This window comes from Eurosta solidaginis, chromosome 5, assembly GCF_040869045.1.
Source record: "Eurosta solidaginis isolate ZX-2024a chromosome 5, ASM4086904v1, whole genome shotgun sequence".
NCBI classification, from domain to species: Eukaryota; Metazoa; Arthropoda; class Insecta; order Diptera; family Tephritidae; genus Eurosta; species Eurosta solidaginis.
In genome coordinates this window covers 106,567,071-106,578,474 of record NC_090323.1, presented here as the reverse complement: position 1 = coordinate 106,578,474, position 11,404 = coordinate 106,567,071, and the positions used below count along the sequence as shown (strand labels likewise).

General features: G+C 39.2%; 2 long non-coding RNA genes across 2 annotated transcripts; one reads left to right on the top strand and one right to left on the bottom strand.

Annotated features, from left to right (window-relative positions):
• The first annotated feature begins 217 nt into the window (after positions 1-217).
• LOC137254099 (uncharacterized) lies at positions 218-1,390 on the top strand. The gene is made up of 3 exons (XR_010953978.1): positions 218-541; positions 626-806; positions 865-1,390. It is a non-coding gene; the product is annotated as an uncharacterized lncRNA (long non-coding RNA).
• Positions 1,391-5,641: 4,251 nt separating this feature from the next.
• LOC137252414 (uncharacterized) lies at positions 5,642-6,374 on the bottom strand. The gene is made up of 3 exons (XR_010953552.1): positions 6,246-6,374; positions 5,867-6,180; positions 5,642-5,803 (listed from the first exon to the last, which is right to left on the bottom strand). It is a non-coding gene; the product is annotated as an uncharacterized lncRNA (long non-coding RNA).
• Between the last annotated feature and the right edge of the window lie 5,030 nt (positions 6,375-11,404).

Here is an 11,404-nt window from a genome sequence, read left to right as displayed (position 1 = left end):
TCATTTTATATGGATGATTTATAACAAATTTTTGCTGGGCAATTTATTTATTTAGTATAACAAATCTTTATTTGAAAATTCCTATCAAAAATTGTTCAAGCTTAACAAAGCGATCATGGTCGAAACGAAACCGACGTGTTCTCAATTTCACTACAGCGCATGCGCAGTAATAATCGAAAAGTTCATTATTGCCATGCCCAAGGAATTAATAGTCGAATGAAGTATTTGAAGCACATTACAACGTAGAATATTTTTCTTTAGTTAATATTCATTTCTTTCCTCAGAATACATGGGAAGATATGAAAATATAATATAAACTATTTATAAAAACAATTCTTCACTGTTAGAATAGCAGAATTTACGAAAATATTTTCTTAGAGCGATTATTTCTGTTAGCATCTGTGACTTATGGCAACCCCTTTTTACTTAGAACAGCTGATTTCTTTTGTCAACAAACATATTTAGTTTCGGCAAAATAGAAGATGCAAGCAAAAGTTAAATTTTATTAATTATTTGCATACGTACGAAAAGGAACCAAAGTGTAAGTATTCAATTGACGCATTTTAATATATTTTATTGAATTATGACAAATACTTACATATGTATGTACACACATATACTTAAGGGGGAAAAAGCGTAACGCAAAACAAGAGCAAATCATTCTATCTTTTATGCAAGCTGAGGAAGATATTGCTAGAGGCTACACGAAAGGTGACAGAGTGGAGATAGAGCAAAAATGGTCCGATCTTGCTAAGTCCCTCAATGCTGTCGGGCCACCCTGCAAAGATTTGGCTGGCTGGAAAAAGGTAATCAAAACTAACAAAATTTGGTCTTCCTTTTGGTATATTTTATTTTTCTTTACAGTCTTGGATTGATTGGAAAGGCAGCATAAAAAATAAACTTTCTGACAACCGTCGCGAAATGAACGCCACTGGTGGTGGACCATACTTTCAGCAGCCTATTTCACCCAGTGAAGAAGCAATTGCGGTGCTTTGCAATTTGTTTAAATCGGTGGACGGTACGAGTGGCGTCAGACGCTTTGGACTCTCAAATTAAAAAAACAGTTAGCAGTGAGGAGGCAACTAATGACGATGTTAAAAGCATAACTGATGAAAGCTGTGCCAGTACGGCCGAACCTGCTGCTGAAACTGAGCTACCAAGTACATTGCGTCAACGTCGGCGACCTGTTGACACATTTGAAAAAGTGTGCGCTGAACACAATCTTTTGTTAAAACGAATTGCCGATGCATTCGACAAACTGCTTTTGCACAAAAAAACTGAACTAGAATTGAAAGAGGCGAGAGAAAAGGAGAAAAAGAGGCACCATGAAAGAATTGAGGAAATAGAGCAGCAAAAGTTGGATACTTTAAAAAAGTTTATATAATTTGTATTTGTGCAATGAAAGTATGTATTTGAATCTCAATCTCTATATGTACAAAATTGGAAAAAAAACTAGTTATTAAAATTGTTTACTAGATGCATGTAAATAGTATATGTATTTTTAAAAATATATACGTATCTACATACTTTGTATAAACTTTTTTTTTTCATTTTTAAAAAGGACTCTCAATCAGGACTTTAAGGGCACCAAGTGGTACGATATGGAATTGTAACTGCATATGCCAATCGCCAAAGTCTTTTCCATGCGCGTCGTGTGGTGGGTTTTTTTCTGTAGGTCCTCTCCATTTTGGTGGCTTCTCGAACCCCTGGTTATGATGGAATGGTGCGCAATGAGATCACCAATAATTATGCGATCTTTTCCCCTTAGCAGCGCACAGATGTCAGGATGACAACTACTTAGGCAGGTGATATTTTATATTTGGAGGTCTGTATCGCCTAACCGGATGGAAAAGCCTTGCCATTCTAAGGAGTTATTCCTTTGTTGTTGTAGCGACAAAGACACTCCCCGAAGGCCTTGGGGAGTGTTACCGATGTTGATGGTCCTTTGCCGGATGCAGATCCGGTACGTTCAGGTACCAAGCCCGACCAATTCGGGAACGATTGGTTATGAACACATGCGACCTTCTAGGCCATTCTTCTAGATCCATAAGGAGTTCGGGGTGGCCAGAGCCTCGCTGTTAATGAAACAGGATACGCCACGGATAGGTGAGGTTGACAATTGGGTTTGGAGAAGCTATGTATTGCGCTGGCAACCTGAAAGGGTTGCGCTACACAGCCCCTTGAATCTGATATATTAGTCGCCTCCTACGACAGGCATACCTACCGCGGGTATATTCTAACCCCCTAACCTGTGCCTGATATCAGGATCAAATAGATTGTATTGCACGGAGTGATGTGTAATTAGGGCTAGGACTATTAGGTGAGGTAAATTCCAGTGGAAACTCTTTCACCTTTCCACGAATAAACAGGGCATATATTTATAGGCAGACGCAGCAGGTGTAGTTTTGAGTTTTAGCCTGTAACAGGAGATTTGGGATCGTTAAAGCTGTATGGATGACAATATGAGGGATTAAAACAGAGTCTTATTAGTGAGAAGAACCGGCTATTGTAAGAGCGGGACCTACCATATAGGTTTATGCTTAGTAAGCGGCGCTGATATGGTCACTAGACAGGCTCGTTCATCTCTTCGGGCGCAAAAAGAAACAATCACCGAAATTATGAGACATCCAGCCATTGTATTCGCAGGGTTGGAAAAGCACCTCACATTTGTCCAGAGCTTGTTTTCTTCTCAGCAGAGGGAGAGGAGCAAGTCGGACAAAGAGAAAAACTAAGGAATTTAAAAAATAACCGAAGCTCGTTTTGTTATTTTATTTTAATATTATGATAATATAAAAATGACTGATTAGTACAGATCAGATAGAAATGGAAATGGAGTTGGTGATGTAGAGGTAGAGGTAGATGTAGAGGTTGAGGAAGAGGTAGAGGGAGAAGGAGAGGTAGAGGTAGAGGTAGATGTAGAGGTTGAGGAAGAGGTAGAGGGAGAAGGAGAGGTAGAAGTAGATGTAGAGGTAGAGGTAGAGGGAGAAGGAGCGGTAGATGTAGAGGTAGAAAGCCAGGTAGGGGAGAACGAGAGGTAGAGGAAGATGTAGAGGTAGAGGGAGAGGTAGAGGTATAGGGAGAAGGAGAGGTAGAGGGAGAAGGAGAGGTAGGAGTAGATTTAGAGGTAGAGGTTTAGGTGGAGGTAGAGTGAGAAGGAGAGGTAGATGTAGAGGTAGAAGGCGAGGTAGGGGAGAAGGAGAGGTAGAGGAAGATGTAGAGGTAGAGGGAGAAGGAGAGTTAGAAGTAGATTTAGAGGTAGAGGTAGAGGTTTAGGTAGAGGTAGAGGGAGAAGGAGAGGTAGATGTAGAGGTAGAAAGCGAGGTAGGGGAGAACGAGAGGTGGAGGAAGATGTAGAGGTAGAGGGAGAGGTAGAGGTATAGGGAGAAGGAGAGGTAGAGGGAGAAGGAGAGGTAGAAGTAGATGTAGAGGTAGAGGTTTAGGTAGAGGTAGAGTGAGAAGGAGAGGTAGATGTAGAGGTAGAAGGCGAGGTAGAGGGAGAAGGATAGGTAGAAGTAGATGTAGAGGTAGAGGTTTAGGTAGAGGTAGAGGGAGAAGGAGAGGTAGATGTAGAGGTAGAAGGTGAGAACGAGAGGTAGCGGAAGATGTAGAGGTAGACGGAGAGGTAGAGGTATAGGGAGAAGGAGAGGTAGAGGGAGAAGGAGAGGTAGAAGTAGATTTAGAAGTAGAGGTTTAGGTAGAGGTAGAGTGAGAAGGAGAGGTAGATGTAGAGGTTGAGGAAGAGGTAGAGGGATAAAGAGAGGTAGAGGTAGATGTAGAGGTTGAGGAAGAGGTAGAGGGAGAAGGAGGGGTAGAAGTAGAGGTAGAGGTTTAGGTAGAGGTAGAGGGAGAAGGAGAGGTAGATGTAGAGGTAGAAGGCGAGGTAGGGGAGAACGAGAGGTAGAGGAAGATGTAGAGGTAGAGGGAGAGGTAGAGGTATAGGGAGAAGGAGAGGTAGAAGTAGATTTAGAGGTAGAGGTAGAGGTTTAGGTAGAGGTAGAGTGAGAAGGAGAGGTAGATGTAGAGGTAGAAGGCGAGGTAGGGGAGAAGGAGAGGTAGAGGAAGATGTAGAGGTAGAGCGAGAGGTAGAGGTAGAGGTAGAGGTAGAAGGCGAGATAGGGGAGAACGAGAGGTAGAGGAAGATGTAGAGGTAGAGGGAGAGGTATAGAGAGAAGGAGAGGTAGAGGGAGAAGGAGAGGTAGAAGTAGATTTAGAGGTAGAGGTTTAGGTATAGGTAGAGTGAGAAGGAGAGGAAGATGTAGAGGTAGAAGGCGAGGTAGGGGAGAAGGAGAGGTAGAGGAAGATGTAGAGGTAGAGGGAGAGGTAGAGGTATAGGGAGAAGGAGAGGTAGAGGGAGAAGGAGAGGTAGAAGTAGATTTAGAGGTAGAGGTTTAAGTAGAGGTAGAGTGAGAAGGAGAGGTAGATGTAGAGGTAGAAGGCGAGGTAGGGGAGAAGGAGAGGTAGAGGAAGATGTAGAGGTAGATGTAGAGGTTGAGGAAGAGGTAGAGGGAGAAGGAGAGGTAGAAGTAGATGTAGAGGTAGAGGTTTAGGTAGAGGTAGAGGGAGAAGGAGAGGTAGATGTAGAGGTAGAAGGTGAGGTAGGGGAGAACGAGAGGTAGAGGAAGATGTAGAGGTAGACGGAGAGGTAGAGGTATAGGGAGAAGGAGAGGTAGAGGGAGAAGGAGAGGTAGAAGTAGATTTAGAGGTAGAGGTTTAGGTAGAGGTAGAGTGAGAAGGAGAGGTAGATGTAGAGGTTGAGGAAGAGGTAGAGGGATAAAGAGAGGTAGAGGTAGATGTAGAGGTTGAGGAAGAGGTAGAGGAGAAGGAGGGGTAGAAGTAGAGGTAGAGGTTTAGGTAGAGGTAGAGGGAGAAGGAGAGGTAGATGTAGAGGTAGAAGGCGAGGTAGGGGAGAACGAGAGGTAGAGGAAGATGTAGAGGTAGAGGTAGAGGGAGAAGGAGAGTTAGAAGTAGATTTAGAGGTAGAGGTTTAGGTAGATGTAGAGGTAGAAGGCAAGGTAGGGGAGAAGGAGAGGTAGAGGAAGATGTAGAGGTAGAGGGAGAGATAGAGGTATAGGGAGAAGGAGAGGTAGAGGGAGAAGGAGAGGTAGAAGTAGATTTAGAGGTAGAGGTAGAGATTTAGGTAGAGGTAGAGTGAGAAGGAGAGGTAGATGTAGACGTAGAAGGCGAGGTAGGGGAGAAGGAGAGGTAGAGGAAGATGTAGAGGTAGAGGAAGAAGTAGAGGTAGAGGGAGAAGAAGAGTCTTTCGGCCAGGAGTTTATATATATTACACAAGGAAAGTTCGAGCAACTTCATTTCTGACTTCCACTCCATCTATGTTGGCTTGAGGAATGGTTTCACCCTCGTTTTCGTCGTCAGGATTTCTATGCTGAATTTCTTCATCCCTTCCATCATCTTCGTAGACAGGAATGTTGCGCTTGCGGCAAATGTTGTGTAGCGCACAACAAACATTAATAATTTGCCCTACAAATCGTGGTTCATAATGCAGAGTTCCTTGCATGCATCGGAACCGGCTTTTGAACACGCCTATTGTGCGTTCAACCATATTGCGCGCCGCAGCATGCTTCTTGTTATATTTATGTTCCATTGATCCATACTGTGGGCTCTTATATGATGTCAAGATACAATGCTCCAAGGCATAACCAGAATCCGCCAAAATCCAAGTATTTGGAGCACTATTATTTCTATAGAACTGCCTTACTTCACTTTGATTCCATATGAAGGAATCATGACACGACCCCGGGTGACTTGCATCTACAGCTAGTATTTCCATGTTATAATTGCAAACCTGCCAATAAAAATACTACGCATTACTGATGAAACCCATATCTGTAAGTATTTTATAACTTACCACCATAACATTTATACTAAAATAACCCTTTCTATTAAAAAATAGACATATTCAGCTGAATGTTATCTTCACAAATACAGTTTTCTAATTCCTCTATAGTAGAGTGCAAAATTTTTGAAAAGGTGCTTCTGCCAATGTTCATATCTTGGTCTTTGGCTATACCCACTTGGTATGATCCCGTTGCTAAAAACCGGAGTGTAGCCGCTAATTGTGTGGTTGGTGAAATAAAGCGATGGCGTTCTGCCAACATATTGCCTATCTTACCAAGGATCATTTGGAAAATGTCCTTATCTACGCGGTAGGACTCCATAAATCTAAAAATACGGATACATATGTTTACATACCCGTTGATCCAACCACTTTATTTAAAAAAACTTACTTGGAATCCAGCTGCCGTAATATGTTCACTTGCGATCTAAGCTGTCGATTTTTACGTTTTTTATGTACCATTGCACGTCTTCTTGCCTCTGCATTTCCGAAAACCATTGGTGCTGGCATTTTGTTCAAATTTTTACACAATTTTAATTTAACTAAAACCAAAACAAATGAAAACAGCTGTTTCGCTTGGTTATCGACTCGAAATGAAAACGATTCGGAATCGACTTCGAATCGATTTCTTTCAATCGGAATTGAGAACACCAAAAAGAAATCGACTCGGAATCAGCCTCGTTTTACTTTTCAAAACGAGTCGGAATTCAGAACAGGCCTGAATATCTTAAATCTTAAGCGAAGTTTAGGAGAAAGGCAGCTATGTGTACTGGGGGATTTTAATTTAAGTAATGTTAGTTGGATCTCTCTTGAAAAAAATCTCTATTTAACTCCTACTAATATTAACAGCTCTTATGAATCGTATCTTATTGATAATTTTGGAGGGGTTGGTTTATCTCAAATTAATAGTTTCCATAATTCTTTTCATCGCACTCTTGATTTAATTTTTGTAACTAATAATATTAGTTTTGTTATCTCGGAACCTGCGTCTTCAATTTCGCCACCAAACTTGCATCACCTGCCCTTAAAGCTTGAAATTCAGTTCTTTGAGTATTTCTGTATTCCTACATCAAACATGAAAACATCGTTCAATTTTCGTAAATGTGATTTTAATCGTTTAAATTCTGCTTTACGTGGAGTTGATTGGGATGCTATGCTTGGCGAATGTGAAGTTGGAAAGTCTTTCAATGTATTTAAAAATGAAATTCATAAGATTTGCGAAAAAATCGTGCCGGTATATAAAAATAAAATTTATAAATCTCCCTGGCACAATAGTGAGCTCAAACATCTAAAAAATTTGAGAAACAAGTTCTTTAAAAAATATAAGTTTACTAATCAGCGTCGATTTTATGATTTGTTTATTATTTATAAGAAAAAATTTAACAATCTTAATAAGTCTTTATATGCCGTACTTAGAAATTTTGAGGTAAACATCAAGAGCAATCCGAAGAACTTTTGGAATTACATTAACTCCATGAAGAGCGTATCTAGCATACCGAAATCAGTAAGCTACAATAATATTACTGGCAACTCTGTTAATGAGGCTGCTAATCTCTTTGCTGACTTCTTCTCGGCGAACTTTATCAAAGATAATTATTTAACTGTGGAAGAGGCATATAACATACACAAGTTAATTATGTCTCCCTCTGCTAATAATTTTAGGTCACTTACTCTCACTGAGGCAGACATAGTTGAGGGGATTATAAAACTTAAAAATTCCTCCAGAACTGATGTTGACAATCTTTCACTTATTCTATTGAAAAATTTTCCTTCGCTAGTACGACCCTTAATGATTATATTCAATAAATCATTGGCATCGGGTATTTTTATTGATGACTGGAAACAAGCATCCGTCACTCCCATTTTTAAGTCTGGCAACAAAAGTAACTGTTCTAATTACAGGCCTATTTCCAAATTGTCTACAACTTCGTAGCTTTTTGAATGGGTTGTCAATGACAAGCTTTACTTTAGTATTAAACGCCTGATTTGCGCCAATCAACATGGTTTTGTCCCGACCAGATCCACATTAACGAACCTCGCTGTCTTTTCTGAGGATTGCTACGCGGCATTTAGGCGGGGTTTTCAGGTTGATACAATATACCTAGACTTCTCGAAGGCATTCGATACAATTTCTCATAAAATTTTAATTTCGAAATTAGCTTGTTATGGGTCCCACTCTACGTTCCTACAGTGGATTAAATCTTACCTGCAGAACAGAAGTAATGTTGTAAATATTGACGGTGTTTATTCGAAACCATTTTGGGCCACCTCTGGAGTGCCCCAGGGCAGTATTCTGGGCCCTTTACTATTTATCTTGTTCATTAATGACATTAGCTCTTGCTTATCATCTACCAAATTTCTGCTTTATGCTGATGATCTCAAGATCTATTCTGAGATCAGTTGTTATAATGATGTCGTTGTTCTTCAATTTGAGATTAATAAGCTTTATATCTGGTGTTTTAAGAACCGTCTTTTCCTTAATATAAGTAAGTGCCACACTGTGACGTATGGTAAACTGCTGAGGCCACTTCATACCTCCTATCATATTGCAGAGACCTTTCTCCGAACGACTCTTGAAGTTAAAGATTTGGGGGTACACTTCGACTCAAAGTTTAATTTTAACACTCACGTAAGCTTCACAATTTCTAAGGCGCTTTCAATGCTTGCTTTTGGCAGACGCCATTCCGCAAACTTCTCTGACCCCTACACACTCAAAGTTTTATATACGTCTTTTGTGCGGTCCAAACTTGAGTATGCGGCTTTCATTTGGCGGCCCTACCACACAGTTCACATCAACCGCCTGGAGCGGGTTCAAAAAATCTTTATGCGCTTCGCGCTTATTTCATTACGTTTCTCTGAACCGATCCCGTCTTATGAGTCTCGATGCCAACTAATATCCTTACTATCCCTAAACAATCGCAGAATTCTTTTGGCCTCGTTGTTCATTTTCGATCTTTTCACGGGCAAAATTGACTGCGCGCTGCTTCTTGAAAGACTATGCTTAAATACTCCCTGTAGAAACCTCCGCCACTTTGAAATCTTTTTCATAGGGCTGAGTAGAACTGTTTATAACTCAAAAGCGCCTATTAACAGAGCCCTATCAGAAATTAGTTGCTTCTCAAGTGTTTTGGATATTGATTTCACCGACTCAAAATACGCTTTTCAACTTAAACTAAAAAATTACTTAATCTGTAATAATATAAATTATTTTTGCTAGTGTTCGTCATAGCTTATAGTCTCTGTAATTTCGTCATAAGTGTCTGTACTATACATTTGTTACTAGACTAACGGCTGAATTCTGTAATTCAGTCTCATCTCAAGTCTCTAAATTTGAGATTTTCCTTTAGAGACAATTTTTGTGACTTGAGATGATTTCGGTATTCAGTAAACGAAAGTCACAAAAACAATTCACCATATCAACGAAATTCACCAAAATGACAATTTACTCATACACTGAACAAATAATATAGCATTGCATTTTGTCAACGAAATGTTGAGTGGTGTTGTGGCTGAGCTCGCTAAGACGCCGTTCACAACTTTTATAGAAAAACCCAAAGTGTGTAGGTTCGAATCTCAGCGGCGCCACATAGAGTTCGATGTTTTCTTAAGTATTTTCTGTTTTTTAATTTTTTCTATGTTTATTTTAATTTGAGGAATAAAAAAAAATATATTTAAAGCGTTTTTCGCAAATAATTTTCATACTTTTTCTGAAATTTTCACGTTTGTGATCTGCCCCGGCCCAGCTCACAAATTAGTGATTGCTTTTGTGAGGCTGGAGACACGAGACAGCTTACAGAATGGCAAATTGTCTCAAAAGTGATTTTCACCCCAAATTGTCTCTAACAGTGACTAGAAACGGCTTACTGAATTCAGCTATTAATAAATAAATGTAAAAGCGGTATTAAATTTCTCAAGGATTAGCGGGATCTAAGTTTTAAAGCTGCATGGAAAAGCTGAATGCGACAAAAAGTGGAGCGAAATGTTCATCTTGTGATAAAAGGTACACCAAGTATTCATATGCCATTTGATTTATAATTTATTTATTTATTTGATCGATTAAAATTATAATGAAATGATAAATTTAAATCTTATTTACCCTGCAAGAATTTTTGGATCGAGAGTTTCAATTTGGAGCGTCGCATTTTCTCCATTTTCCGATCTGCGCGCAATCTTTTCCCCCATTTTCTGAATAAGTCTTTTGTGACGTGCGCTGTATTCCATATTTTACTTTTATATATATATATTTGGTTATAATTATTTTATTTATTTTATTTTTCACCAATAAAATTGTTTGTCTTTTAAATTAAAATCACTCCGAAAATTCTTTCCGACACAATTCTTCTTTGAATATTTCTCTATACTAAAGTATGTATACATAAAAGCAGGTGCGCGGTTGCATTTTATCAGAGTTGCCATAGTAAAATTTTATCAGTTATTTGTATGCAATATTTTATTGTTGGCAACTCTGTTCGATCGTCATCGTGTCGGGGTCACGGTCGTTAAAACACGAGCAATGATCGGCTGATGGTAGTACGCAAACGCATTGCAAAGGAGTATTGTAAGAGTACTCCAACATGAAATAAATGGAACACGTAATCCAACATTTTTTGCAGGGTTGCCGTTTATTTAACAACACAGTTGTCCATGGATAAACAAATATCGATACAAAATAGTTACTGAATAACGAAATCGTTATTGTTATCTATTCGTAAATAAAGCGATGGCAAAGTGGTTAAAAAAGTTAGTGAATTCCATTTCAGATAAATAAATTTGCATGTAAGTAAATGCAACAACAATGATTTGAGCCATATAAATCCAGATAGAAGTCTGGTTCAATTTGTGAGCCAGATAATTTGTTAATTTCATATCTTTAGTTTGGCAACGCTGCCTTTAATAAACCTCCTTTTTTCAGAAATAGATGGCGCTGATGGCCTTTAGCCATCTACCCATCACCACTCATATGTACAAAAATATCACGACCGCTACTTCTCAAGTTTCCCAATGATCCAGAGCATTTTTGTGAGAATTGACCTTAATACGGAGCTAGAAAACTCACTGGATGACGGCTATTATGGTCGAGATTCTGCCAACATGCTGATTTTCAGAATGACGGGAACCCGTTTTGGGCTGACGACATATACTTGATCCCAACGAACGACGCACGGTTGGGTATTTAATCAATCTACCTGGCCAAAAGTCGTTTTTCAAAATATTCCAATTTTTTTTAATATACTTCCTGGCGTTCCTAGATATCCACTGAATAGTAGACATACCCCAAAACCCATCTGCAACGTCAACGGAGATAACCGCGCACATCTAAATATGTATTAAAATTATGTGCAGTTCGATGTATATTTGAATTAAAAAGCAATATACCCTTCTAATCTAAATACTTGCTCACTTGTATAGCCTTATACTATGTCTCCACGACACCAAAATCAAGTTGATTGCGGAAGATTCTTAATTTCAGCCGAAATTAGCTAATTTCGATATGTAAAAACTGTCAAACGAAATTAAAATTCTTTTTAATTTCACCGAAATTGGACCCAA